The sequence below is a fragment of the Daphnia carinata genome, chromosome 6 (assembly GCF_022539665.2).
Source record: "Daphnia carinata strain CSIRO-1 chromosome 6, CSIRO_AGI_Dcar_HiC_V3, whole genome shotgun sequence".
Taxonomy (NCBI): Eukaryota; Metazoa; Arthropoda; class Branchiopoda; order Diplostraca; family Daphniidae; genus Daphnia; species Daphnia carinata.
Genome location: NC_081336.1, coordinates 8,949,308 through 8,962,539, shown reverse-complemented (window position 1 = coordinate 8,962,539; position 13,232 = coordinate 8,949,308). Strand labels below are relative to the sequence as shown.

The following is a 13,232-nucleotide window of genomic DNA, read 5'->3' as shown; positions in this document are numbered from 1 at the left end:
GTTCTATCCGACTGAATTTCACTGGCGTTTTCAGTGTCGTTAGTTCCACTTGCGATTTTGAGAATTATTCTGTGAGGTGTTTGAGACTCCTGTTGATTGAGGGGTTAAATCAGCTGTAATGTTGAATCATTGCGCAAGAATGATTTATCCCTGGAAGCAGTTTCTTTGCTATTCTTTTTGCGCAGTATCTGTTTTGATGCTAAACAAATTGTACCGTTAGATAAACTTTAAATTACGTTTCACTCTCTTCGTGAACAATGGCCGAAGAAAATTATTAAACAAAAGATCAATCGATGGGCGAAATGTCGAGAATTCAACCATTTGAAGTCGTTGACTCTGATGCATTTCTCTTTGTATTTTCACCAATTATATCCTACACCGTTGTGATAATGCTAACATGTTGTATGTTTAGAATAGGCCGGCAAGATTCTCTTCGACGAGCCAACCGGTGAAATGATTGAATCGCTGATCAGCGTTTGGATTATCGTAGACGAACGCCACTCCACCTGCAGTCATGAATCCAATTTGCAACCAGATTTTATCTCCAGCTTTCAGATTGAGCGTTGCTTGCATCGACATTTGACTGTGCACGCTGCCGGCCGTGTTGCTTTCGGTGACTCGAGCTGACCCGCCTGCCGTTCAACATCATCTCGACTAAGACGGCCTGGATATTCGTCGATGGGCCGACGAAACGAGCGTCTCCAGTATATGAGAAGAAGTACGTTCCAGCTCTCGGTGCCGTGAATTCGCCCTTTTGCGAATTCATGGCTCCCCCGATGTTGACTCGCTCCACTTCGAACGGGATCGGGGTGTAGGCAGTCGCGTACGAATTGTTTTTCTGGACGTAGAAGTAAGTCTTGACATCGGCGTAACCGATGCGTCTCTGGAAATCTGTTTATATTCAAAATAGTTTATTTAGAATTCATTGTTTGATATAAATGTGGGTCTTCTTACTTGTATCGGTAGTTGCTTTGGTAAAGTCGCAGAAAACCATTTCGACGGATGAAGTACCCATGATGGGGTACGCCCCGCTGATGGTGTACAAGACCGGGGAATGGTGGGCGTCGCTGATTGTCGGGTGGCGATCTCAGCGCTTGTTCCAGAATTTTGTTTTTGTAGGGCGGACAGTTGCGATTTCTGTTCGATAGCTTCTATTTCCATGCGACGAGTTTTCGCTTCCAGTCGAATTACTTGAGCCTCTAACGTTTTACTACTTTTCATCTGCCAATTGAACATTAATCGGTTAACACATGTTTATTAATTTCATCTTAGAAATTCGCAGTAGATGGACTTACATTTTCGCGTTCCAAAGCATCTAGTCTTCGATCTTTTTCAGCCAGAAGTTGCTGCATTTCAATCTGAATTCATCGTAGTTACAGTAAGTGAAAATAAATTAAATTTGTTTACATAGTTTTCCTTGAGTTGCACCAGTTGTTGCTCGACAGTCGATTCGGCGATTACACACGCCAAAATCAGCACACCCACAAGCAATGAATTGAAAAAGCGAGCCATGGTTTCAATTGGACAGGGCGTGATACCAACGCGTTGCGGACTTCGTCTACATTTGAATCACAAAAGAGTCATCGTAATTTATAGGTATCCTGTAACTTCACGACCGATAATCGGTCGTTTTCATTTCAAATTGGATCGCTGTCATGTATGCCACCTTTTTTAACAGGTGGTCGGGGATAATGCAAATAAGGGATAACGTTTATTGGCCTCGCTGAAAGCGCCAAGCGCATAGGTAAAGATGTCATAATCACAGTTGTAGGTAGGATTGTTTAATTAAAAATGCATTTGTGTTTCACAGTTGCGAGCCGCACAGGTGGGGTTTACCAACTGTGTGGATGGTGGAGCCATCTATAATAAAACTACACCTACGTGGTTGGTGTGCTATCTACACAAAAAGTCTCACATTGTATGGATGTTCACGCCATCTACTGGAAAGCTGCCACACTATGGATATGCCTGCAAATGAAAATTGTATAATTATGTGAAGCCATCTATTGGAAATTGTGTGATGTCGATTATGGAGCTGTCTGTGTGAATGTTGTATAACTAAGAGTGCATTTGTACGAAAATGCCTTAGTAAGTGGAGCCATCAATGCGACGGTTGTACGACTGTTGATAGTGAAGCCATCTATGCGACGGTTGTACGACTGTTGATAGTGGAGCCATCTATGCGAAAATTGTACAACTATTGATAGTGGAGTCATCTATGCGAAAAGTGTAAAACTATTGATAGTTGAGCCATCTATGCGAAAATTGTACGACTGTTGATAGTGGAGCCATCTATGCGAAAGTTGTACGGCTGTTGATTGTGGAGCCATCTATTGAAAATATGTATTACTACTGGCTACATATATGTAATTATGAAATAATTCACAATAAAATCATTCGAACAAATTTCATTCCCAAAAATTATTTTCCTTCCGGCAATATTTTTTTCTAGATTTTTTTTTCTTGCTAAAAATTTTCCTGGTTTTTTTTTCCTGGCAAAATTTTTTCTGGTAAAAATTTTTTGCCAGCTGAATTATTAAATTTAACCATTAAGTTAAATAAAAATTAAAATACCTACCCCCCCGTGTAGGACTCGAACCCTAGACTTCTGTGTTCCCAAGCCGCTGCTCTTCCATTGAGCTACGACTTACATATTAATATAGGTTTTTTTACCATTATAACCTTAAATCAGCCGCGAAACTTTGAATTTTTCTGATATCTCGATTTGAGGACATGGAGGCCAACGGAAGGGCTCTGGCTTGCGAACTGGACAGTTGGTGGCTCGAATTTTTGCCAGCTACCCATCTATGAGTAGTCATGTGGGGATCGGGGGAACCGAGACCAGTTCATCTACCAGATTTCTGCCCGACAGACACTTCTCCCCGACTACATGCTAGGTATGCATACGACTTGGGTGACCTATCTTCCAAGTGGGCCACTTACGTCACGAATCTTACAACAACCAGGTTGTCAATATGTTTTTTTTTTTGTTCTTCAAATTGTTTTCATCCTTTCATTTTTAAATAAACCTCGCATCGAACACTAGACATTCAGCATACCGCGCCAAGTCAACAACAGAGCTAAGTATTCCATAATTATCTTGTGTGTTTTTCTATTACTTTTAGAGGCCAGATATGGAAGCTGAAAAAAATGCATCGAAGAGCAAGTTTGTTGCTTGGATAACACAAGATTTAATATTTTCAAACAATGACTGTGACAAATGGTACCATGGAGATTGTCATTTTTGTGTAGAGCAAACGATTATTTTACTTTACAATGTGTTTCACTTGAATTGGCTTAGATGTTGCTGCGACACATACCACTTCATCGAAAAGTTTTGCTGACCAATAAATATAAATTTTTTTGCTTTTATTGCTCTAACAACAGATCGGTACAACAACAGAAATGCATGGGAAGATATACTAACAAAAACAGATTTACTCGTATTACCTGAATCTGATTCTGAAAACAGCTGAGTTTTGTAAGTAAATGAAGAAATTGCTGAACTGTTCTTAAATTGACACAACAATGACGAATAGGAGAGAATGAACATCCCAGAAGCACAGAATGTCATTTTCATCACACTGATGGAGTACGTGCAGTTTTCGGTCTAAGCAGCAACGACGATATAGTTTAGTCCACGTTTTTGATTTGTCTTCATTCTATTTTCCATAGTAAAAATGTCAAACACTCGAACTTTCAAACCATGGAAACTAAATATTTCTGTTGAAAATCAATTACAAAATTGAAAATTACATTTAGTATAATAATACCTTAGTACTGAACGTTGCTCAGAAAAAGCATGAATTTTTAAATACTTGACTTAATTTAAACGTCAATTGGTTATTGTGTAAACTTGTTACGACTACTGCCTAACACATAAATGACGACGAATTTTGAATAGTTCCAAAAGTCCCGCTACGAACGCCACGAGTAACGTGGCCCATAATCGTGAAAAAATAAGTCCGCATCTCTTTACTGGGATAGTTCCAAAATTCCCGCTACGAACGCCACGAGTTACATGGTCCACAATCGTAAAAAAATAAGCACGTCTACTAATATCGGAATGGTTCCAAAAATTCCCGCTACGAACGCCACGGGTAACGCGACCCATAACTGTAGAAAAATAAGCCAACATCTGTAAAAAAAAAATTAAGTCTCTTTATTTAAAATTTTGATACGTATTTTATGCCAGAATTCGCGTATTTTTCCTATTGTGAAAGGATACCTGTACTGCCGATGGGTCTAACATGAACGGATTTTTAAGATTTGATCTGGAATGTTTTACCACAGCTTTGCCAAGCCTCACATTCAATCTGTAATGCAAATGCACTGTGATCTTAGACTCTACTTAAATGATACATCATTAGCAACTTTACGCCAAAATCCATGAAGAAAAACAACACAAACTAGCTCATAAAGAGAAGCAACTTCATTTATGGTAGACACAGATTAATTTTTAACAATGTTGCACTTTAAATTGATCCACTTGCACCAATATTTCACAAATTAAACTAATGAGATCAGCGGACTTGTCCTAAACATATTCCTTTGTTTCTTTCAAAGATACAAGGCACATTGCAATACCCACACCTGACACTTGAAGTTGGCTGAACGTGACATCTTCCTGACACTTGGACGTCTGCTAAATTATTTACAAAAGATATCATTAAGAATTTAATTGAATAAAATAGTAACTCGTACTTTCTGGTTTTCCATGTCTCACAGTACATCATGTTCACTAACTATAAATGAAGTAACCGTTCTTTTAGGGATTACCTATATCGTATATATACCTCCTTTCAGGGATCATCCACATCCATAGAGATTCCGAAGAATACTTGGCCTATACACCACTATTTCCAACACTCAGAATGCAACACTTGGACAGCCTATTTAAACCTACCAAATAGCAGCTAAATAGCTTCAATCATTAATTAACAAAAGATGCATTACAGAATTTCATGTTGTATCATTATTACCAGGAAACTCCTTACTGAACAATTCCCATTTGATGATCACCCTAAAAGAACAATGACCGCTAGTCATGTAGAAGATGCTCACATAATTTTAGGATTAACCCAAGAAAAAACAAAAATATGTCAATTATGCCAAATATTTCACTCACTACCAACCACACCACCACATGTTAACCACCATCAAATGCCACATAATGGTTAGGAGACCGAGCCTACACGATCAGCCTACTGAAACACCACTATGCTTACACATTGTTGTTGTGCCTTCCAAAAAATTATTGGAATGCTCAAATGGGATAAATAGAAAGGATATGTTTCAATACATGACATTATTTCATTGCTTATGAACTTTATCTGAACTGATTATTCAATCTTACCACTTATAAACCTTCAGGATTAACAGCACATCCGTCTTTGTCCCTTACAATATAAAAAGAGAAATAGATTTACATTCTGAATACATACGTTAAGTTCAGACTTACGCGTAAATCGACAACCCTTTGCCGACAAAATCCATCTTCAAGCATAAATTAACAACATTCTTTTGTTCCCTATGTTATAAAACCTAAAATTAAAACGCCTTACAAACCAACAGCGTGACTACTTACTAACGACTGCAGCCAGCATGGAAAAGAAATTTTCACACGGTGCACGACCCAAAGTAACTTCTCTTCAAAGCTCGATACACGGCGACGTTGTCACTTGTATTTTTGTGCCTCACAAAAGAAAGATATGGCAACCTGCGTTACCTAATTTTTTTAACGTGTTTTCTCTCCTCGGCCATCTAGCGCCAGAATCGAACCAAATATATTTTTTAACGATGTCTACGTTTTCTAGAATTGTCATGGGGTATTCCCAATTTATAAAAATCAATACTAATGCATTGCCCTCTTTTAACAAATCTCATAGCACAGAATCTCTACTTACTTTTGGCCATTAGCTCATTACATAAACAGTGTTGTACGAGTGGAAAGACTGGGTGAAGGATAAGTCTCGCCTTGTTGATTTTTAACACCAAGCCCTCTGATAACCTAAATGGGAAGATCCACCAAGCAAAGCAAAGCATATTTATTATATATATTTAGCTTCAATCATTAATTAACAACAGATACATTACAGAGCAGAACGAAGAGGATCAAATTAAAATCATCCTTTAAGCATAGTCATCAGTTGATTAAAGATGCATTCCTTTGCGGGTTGGAAGCTTTAACCAGTCATTACAATACATGACATCTATTTAAGATTTGATCCAGAATGTTTTACCATAGTTTTGCCAAGCTTTGCATTCACTCTGTAATGCAAACACACTATGATTTCAGACTAGACTTAAATCGTACATCAATAGCAACTTTAGGCCAAAATGCGTGAAAAAATTACTGGCTCATGAAAAGAAGCAACTTCATTTATGGTAGGTACAGATGGATTTTAATAATGTTGCACTCTGAATTGATACAGTTACAGTAGAATTTCACACTAAACTAATGAGAGCAGTGGAGTTGGCAAAAACATAAAAAACATGCTTTTTATTTTGTTCAAAGGGCACATTATAACAGCCACACTAGAAAATGATGAAAAAATTAATTCACAATCTTATCGTTTTAGTTGGTAAATAATGGTCATTTGGCTTAGATATCCGAGCCAGGCGTATACCACACGAAAAATATGACCTGGTTTTTTCAGTGACAAAAAATTAAATGTCACAATTGACCTGCAATCAAATTCAATTAAGAAGTCGTCTGTAATGCTTGTTATCTGACGGAACTCTATGGTTAAAACGTTATGTCTGTGTATATCACAAAACTATTGTCAACCCGTCTTAAGATCCGCTTGTCCGTCTTTGGTGACGAAACGATGCGTCCAGCATCTGGAACCTTCGCCCCAGCCTCTTGCTTAAATTCACGTCAATCTTACATGCAGTCGTGACAATGGTGGCACAGGACTCGTTTATAGAACTTGCACGTGGTCTCCTATCATTCTAGATTTTAAATAACATCCATGTCGATTACCTTTCCTGCCATCTACGTGTAAAAAAATGAGTGGCATTTACAATCATTTCACAATACCAACAATTGTTTACGTTGTTGATTACGTGACTTAAGACGATGTAACCCGAAAGTTGGCAATTATGATCATCTAATGAGTTTAAATTTGAGCTACAATTCAAGGATATTCAAATGAAACCCTTTAAAGGTACAATATGTGGTTCTCTTTAGTCAGAGTTGCAAGCTAAAAAAGTGTTATTCAGAAACGTTTCATGATATTAAATGGTTTGGCAGAATATTGATTCAAGATAACCTGAGACATCTATGGCATTAGTACACAGTTCCATCGGAGGGGACTGTGCCAGAAAGGACCTCTACCTCCTTGTCCGAAGTTTTCTTCAAGGGTGTGAAACTCATTGACTTGAAGGTTGATCATTTAGAATATTTTGCGATGTGTATCCAAATCTAGCATCGCCTCAACCATCTGCTCCTCCCCTCTTACTGCAGGATAATATATGACGGGATTGTCATCGATTTTGTGGAGCACCAATTCTTTCACGGCATTTGTGTCCAATCTCTCCGAAATGCATTTTAAAAATGTGTTCATTTTCGTAAAGTTGTTCGTTTTGGCTTCGTCACATGGGTGAGTTAACATCGTAGCCCATAGGCTAAGCGTCTTCTCCGTTCTCGTTGAAGCCTGCGGCGTCGTGATGTTTTCCACGAATTGTTCAAGTTGCTGAGCATCGCAGTATTTGATTAAAAATCTCAAAGTGTTTAATCGTTTGTAAATTGAATCTCCTGGTTCTGCAAAATAGATTTGTGATGTTGAACAATTGATCAATGAATTCGGCAGCTTTTGTTCAATAACTTGTTGAATGCCATTTCGCATTTCTTGTGGCAACATGTCCAGCCGTCCGTCAATCTCATTACCCCACGATACAGCTTTCAGAAAGAGAGGAAATCCATCCATTTCGTGAAACAGCAACTCTTTCACGGCCTCCCAACCGAAAATTTGCGAAATTGATTTCAATATTTCGTTCGTCGTCGTAACCTCACAATGTTCAAAGATGTAACTCCATACACTGCGCTGTTGCCCATCAATCAAACGAGCCGATGTGAGAATATCGACGCATCCGCTGAGTTGCACTTCTTGCTGCCATAATCCAAGTAAAATCGTAAGACGTCACTGTAATGTTTGGCGATTGCGGAACCAGGACGTGAACTCGTAGAATCGTAGTTGACGAACGACTCGTGTGTCATTGGCGGAGCATGTTCCTTCCACTTTTGTTTAATTTTCTGTTGGCTTTTAGCTGGTAAACGTTTTAACATGAGTTTGACGATTTCTTGCGACAGATGAGGAACAACGTAGCCACGATCGTCTTGGTGGAGCAAAAGTTCTTCAGCGCACTCACCTCCGAGTTTATCCGACACGCAACGCAGACACTCGAAAACGCATTCGGCGTTTTCTCGAGATATAAAAGTACCAGTTAAAGACGTGATTGCCGATCGTAGGAAGTCTCCCCAAAAGCTGTTCCTCGGCACAAGTCGTTCGGCGTGAATTGTTGTGGTTCCGTCATCATTCAAACTAAAAGAGTAAAAAAGAAATTTCGATACGTTGGATCGAAGAACCGTAAACGTAATGGACGAGCTGCTTTTAACTATTCTGGTATCACCTTTAAGAGTAATCATTTTGACGAAATCCAAGAGTTGTGTTTCGTTAAAATACTTGAACAGAAAACTTGACAACAATTGAAAATTGAAGGATAGCAGATACATGTCATCCGTAAGCAAACGCTTGGTGAAGAGACCAGCGCCTTCTACTGATAACAATCTCTGCAGATGTTTGGCATCCATGTGTTTTAAGACATGCCTTTCTACTCTTTTTGTGTTGAAGAACAAGTCATTCAGACATTTGTAGTCTACAACACCATCTCGATCGACGATGGTCTTCACCATGGCGTTGAATAATTTGTCCGACCTGCAGCCATTGAAAATAGAAGTCGATGGAAATTTGAAGTGTGTTAACAGGTGAAGTAGATAGTCATGTCCTAATTCTTTCTTGACGACGTTCAATATCAGTTGAAACATTTCAGCATTTTCCGATTTCGTGGCGTGATCAACTGACAGTTGAATGAATCCGTTTAACTCGTTGATTCGTTGGTCAGTGCGTCGGGAAAAAAGTCTTTCACAAAAACCAACAGTTTGGAACATACTTCTTCATGATTTTTAGCAGCGGCAAAGTAAAACGGAGTGAAATTGTCAAGCACCACCTTGCGCACTGCTTCTTTAACTCCATCGTCAAGTTCCGGCTGGGGAAATCTTGCTAATATTTGCTCGACTATGTCGACGTCTCCGTAGAAGGCTGCTCCGTGAAGAAGAGTCATGCCATATTCATCCTTTCCCAACAGGATGTCGAGGTCAGTCGGGATGGCGTCCTCTTTTTCTAATCGAAACGGTTGGTAAATATTCTGAAATGCTTCCGGCTCTCTTGATAAAACGACGGTGTAAAGTTGAACGAGAACAGTAGACAGTTTTAGATCGTGTAAAATCTTCAGCGTTTTGGCGATTCTCTCTCCAGTCATCATTTGTTCTTTAGACCGGAAAACTTTCATTAACAGGTTGGCGAAGTTCAAATCGTCTGAATAAGCTTTCGAGTTGGACAAAAGCTTCAGAAATCTTTCTAAATGAACATTGTTCCATGGTAAATAGAAATACCGTTTGATGCTGGGTCTTTTGGGATGGATAACTCGTCGAAAAAATCTGGTTTTCCAAAAACTTAAGTCATTCATCGTTTGCTGGTTTTTCCAGAAAGAATTGCTTTCGATGATACCAGCAGGATGATTAGGAAACATGCCTTTTATAAGCTTGTCTATAACACTGTGCGTAAAGGAGTCGTGTGGATCGATGTCGAAATAATTGATGAATCGTTTAAAGAGCTTGTTTTCTTTGAAAAAGGTGGCCGAAAAGTAATGGTATTCCGGTATGAAAGAGGCATACATTGCCCAGTGGATATGTTTTCTTTCGAATGTGGCATCGAGACAGTCACACAACAATAGGAATATGTTGCCTTTCCCATTTGAAAATGCAAAACGGAGGGCGTTCGCAAAGTAAGGTTGGATAGTCATCATCCCGCCGAATGCCCAAATGGGCGGATTATTGCGAAGAAACTGAGTAAACAGGTTTTCAGTCAATTTTTTTAGTCGATACGGTAATTGATGAAGATTAATTTTATAACGCCATTCTTGATCGTCATCGACCATCGTCTTCACCATGGAATCAAAAAACACTTGAACTCCGTCGTATTGCTTCGTGGCCAAGATTTTGTTTAGGATCAATTTTCGAATGGATTCATTTTGCAGCAGTTTGTTGTGACATTCATCATTGGGATGAAATCCTTCGTAAAGATATTTCGCAACTAAATACTCGGCAAACGTCCGATGCAAAAATTGAGGTCGCATTCCATCCCCATTGGAAAAAGTTTACCCAAAATTCAGACTGTCGATGGCAAGAGTCTTTTCTTCTAGTGCCACATCATCGCTGGATTTGTACAAAGATGTTGTTGATGTAAACATTTCAAGGATATTTATTTCAGGGATGACAGTTTCGATTGCCAATTTCGTTAAATGAGACTCGATTTTCTAATCCAATTATCAATAGCGTTATCCACTATCTGATCGGAGTTGGAAGTGTTGGTTTTTTCTTTTCGAAAGACGTGGCGTTTTTTATCCATCAATTTGCTGTAAAGACTAACTAAATCGAATTTCTGATCGTCAAGTAAAGCCAACAGTTTTTGGGATGCCAATTCGTCAGATCGGAATGTTACGTCATTTACAGCATAGCTTTTCACAGTGTCGCCAACATTTTGTTGGTAGCACTCGGCAAGAATTCTGCATTGCAAAGGGATTCCGATGAAAGCTCTTTCTTCGTCTTTTAGAGTTTGCGACACCCGATCAACTAGCGATTCGGCAAATATCTTGATGGCTCTATCTTGCCCTTCATCTGGCAATTCTTTCTTCCAATACTTGATCAGGCAATTGATCTGGTCCTCTCTGTTGAAATTTTCCAGACAATAAGCCAACTGACACAATTCGTACTGCAGATCGTGGGCCAAGTGGGAGCGGGTAGTTATGTACAGTTGAATGCCCTTCTTTTCTTGAATAAATTTCATTAGCTGAATCACAATTTTTTGGCATTCTTCACCGACTTCATCGTAGCCATCAAACATGAAAACAATCTGTTCGGCCGCCTCGAACCGGTGATTCAGTAACGAGCGAGAAAACGGATTTTTATTTTCGACGACATGCAGATGATTGATGAGGAATCCAATCAAATCAGGTGTGCTTCTATCGAATTTCAATATGGCGTCAGAATGTTCAACTAGATTCAATTTGATAACCCACAATCAGGCTTCTTCTTCTTTATTTCACTGTAGTAGTGCGAGAGGAGAGTCGATTTGCCTGTTCCAGCCACGCCACAGATGATGAACACCGGCTGCTCATTCCGCTTCTCGTCAAACTGAATCAAATGGCTCTCTTCATAAATTTCGCCTGAAGTTCGGTCGCTCATTTTTGTTATGTTTTCCCAAATTTGTTTGCGGCGCTTGGCATCGACCAACCATTCGATTTGGCCCTGGGATGTGATTTTGAATTCTTCATTTAGTTTTCCTTAGTGCATCCCAAACGCTCTTCTAGATCAGCTATGAAACGTTTGTCAAATGCAAATTTCACTCGTCTCTTGATGTAGATGAATAGGATTTCTCGAAATCTTCAGGTTTAGCTCCAACTAAACGCCCAACAGATTCTTTCTCCCCATAGGTAACGTCATCATTATGGCCGGACCCTGGTTCATGATTTTCCTGTTTTACCGATGTCATTTCGCAAAGCATTGGACAGTTAATCTAACAAAAATGATGAACTTGGAAACCCCTAAACGGAACATAAAATAATTTCACTGTCATAATTTGAAGAATTTGTTTTCAATAAAATGTTACTTTCCTCGAGGCAAACGACCTTATCTTGGCAGACAATACCAAAATTAGATAACGTTATCTCGGTGGACGCCGATTAACTTTCTGTTTTTTAACGAGGCGATCCACCACCAAAATACTGTTCCGCTGCAATGACTAACGAAGAGAATTACAACCTACTGAAATAAATAAGTTGTTCGCTAGTTTGTTACGTGATTCTTTTTCCCGAGTGATTTGATTTAAATTTGATCGAGAACGAATTGGGATTTTTAAAATAAGACTAGCTTCCTTACCTTGTTAGAGATGCACAGATGACGACAATCGATCGGCAAACGGGTCACGAAGGGATGCGATTGTCACAATTCAGAGGTTCAACCAAGTTGGCGAGCTGCAGCTTTTGGAAACATTGATAAGCAATAGACAATAGAGAAATACTTGGGAACTTTGTCATTACCCAGTACAAAATCGTGCATGTAGATAAGGGTCATTACCTTTGCAGCAATTTCGAAATGTCGATCACGCAGCGGCGTATTTTTCAATAACACGCTGATTATGTGCAAGATAGGTGTTGAGCACTCGTTACCGGTGACAGCCCCTGACATTCCTTTAACAATTTCTGCAATTGTTGGGCCAATCACGTTGTATGTGTCCTGTGGCTATCGTCGGCACCCACGTTCCACACCCATGAATTTTTCTGGAAAGTTAAAAGCTAGCAGTTTCGATGGTTATCTTTTCATGTTATGGCCAGCACACCGCAGCGAAAGGAGGACATTTGTAAGATTCATACCTCGCTGAATTAGTTCTTGGAATGGATGGGTTCCGATACCTAAAGGTAATTGAAGAAACCGACAAGACGCCCCAAAGGTCCACTGTTATTTTGGGGGTCATTCGAATTCAGAAACGGCCGGTTCAAAGAGGCGCTGCACAAGCAAAATTGTCAATGTCTGAAACACTTGTGCGTTGACGAAATTGATGAACACTGCCATTGATTAGCGTAGTTCTTTTGAATCTACTTTTTATGTTCAAATGTACCAACAAACATTGAACCAGATGTATTCCTAATAAGATCATTGGAATCAAATCAACCTGAATACCAATGACATTAGCTGAGAAACAATGTGAGGATATTAAAAATTATGACTGAATTTGAACCCAATCTCATGGATTTATGCAAGCTGCTTGGTAAAATATCATCTGATTGGTGCTGGGCTGCCTTATCCGTAACCAGAACTGCTTTGCAATAATCATTCAGATTAACTTTATTGCATGAAGTTGATGATAAATGAAGCACAGCCAATTGAGAAT

General features: G+C 39.2%; 4 long non-coding RNA genes and 1 pseudogene across 9 annotated transcripts; 2 read left to right on the top strand and 3 right to left on the bottom strand.

The window, feature by feature from the left end:
- Positions 1-335: 335 nt before the first annotated feature.
- Positions 336-1,551, bottom strand: LOC130688154 (uncharacterized; annotated as a pseudogene).
- On the top strand, positions 861-2,397 carry LOC130688155 (uncharacterized). Of its 2 annotated transcripts, none has more exons than XR_009000349.2 (4): positions 861-1,378; positions 1,432-1,596; positions 1,679-1,744; positions 1,811-2,397. It is a non-coding gene; the product is annotated as an uncharacterized LOC130688155 (long non-coding RNA). The 2 variants fall into 2 exon arrangements; XR_009000350.2 differs by having other exon boundaries at positions 1,317-1,378; positions 1,446-1,596.
- Positions 2,398-2,860: 463 nt separating this feature from the next.
- LOC130688158 (uncharacterized) lies at positions 2,861-3,749 on the top strand. Its single transcript, XR_009000352.2, has 3 exons — positions 2,861-3,223; positions 3,302-3,481; positions 3,540-3,749. It is a non-coding gene; the product is annotated as an uncharacterized LOC130688158 (long non-coding RNA).
- Positions 3,355-3,886, bottom strand: LOC130688159 (uncharacterized). Of its 2 annotated transcripts, none has more exons than XR_009000354.1 (2): positions 3,774-3,886; positions 3,355-3,713 (listed from the first exon to the last, which is right to left on the bottom strand). It is a non-coding gene; the product is annotated as an uncharacterized LOC130688159 (long non-coding RNA). The 2 variants fall into 2 exon arrangements; XR_009000353.1 differs by having other exon boundaries at positions 3,355-3,723; positions 3,774-3,856.
- A 531-nt stretch (positions 3,887-4,417) lies between these two features.
- LOC130688152 (uncharacterized) lies at positions 4,418-6,536 on the bottom strand. Of its 4 annotated transcripts, none has more exons than XR_009421119.1 (4): positions 5,588-6,536; positions 5,462-5,530; positions 4,705-5,399; positions 4,418-4,645 (listed from the first exon to the last, which is right to left on the bottom strand). It is a non-coding gene; the product is annotated as an uncharacterized LOC130688152 (long non-coding RNA). The 4 variants fall into 4 exon arrangements; XR_009421120.1 differs by having other exon boundaries at positions 4,418-4,642; XR_009000347.1 differs by having other exon boundaries at positions 4,418-5,399.
- Positions 6,537-13,232: the final 6,696 nt, after the last annotated feature.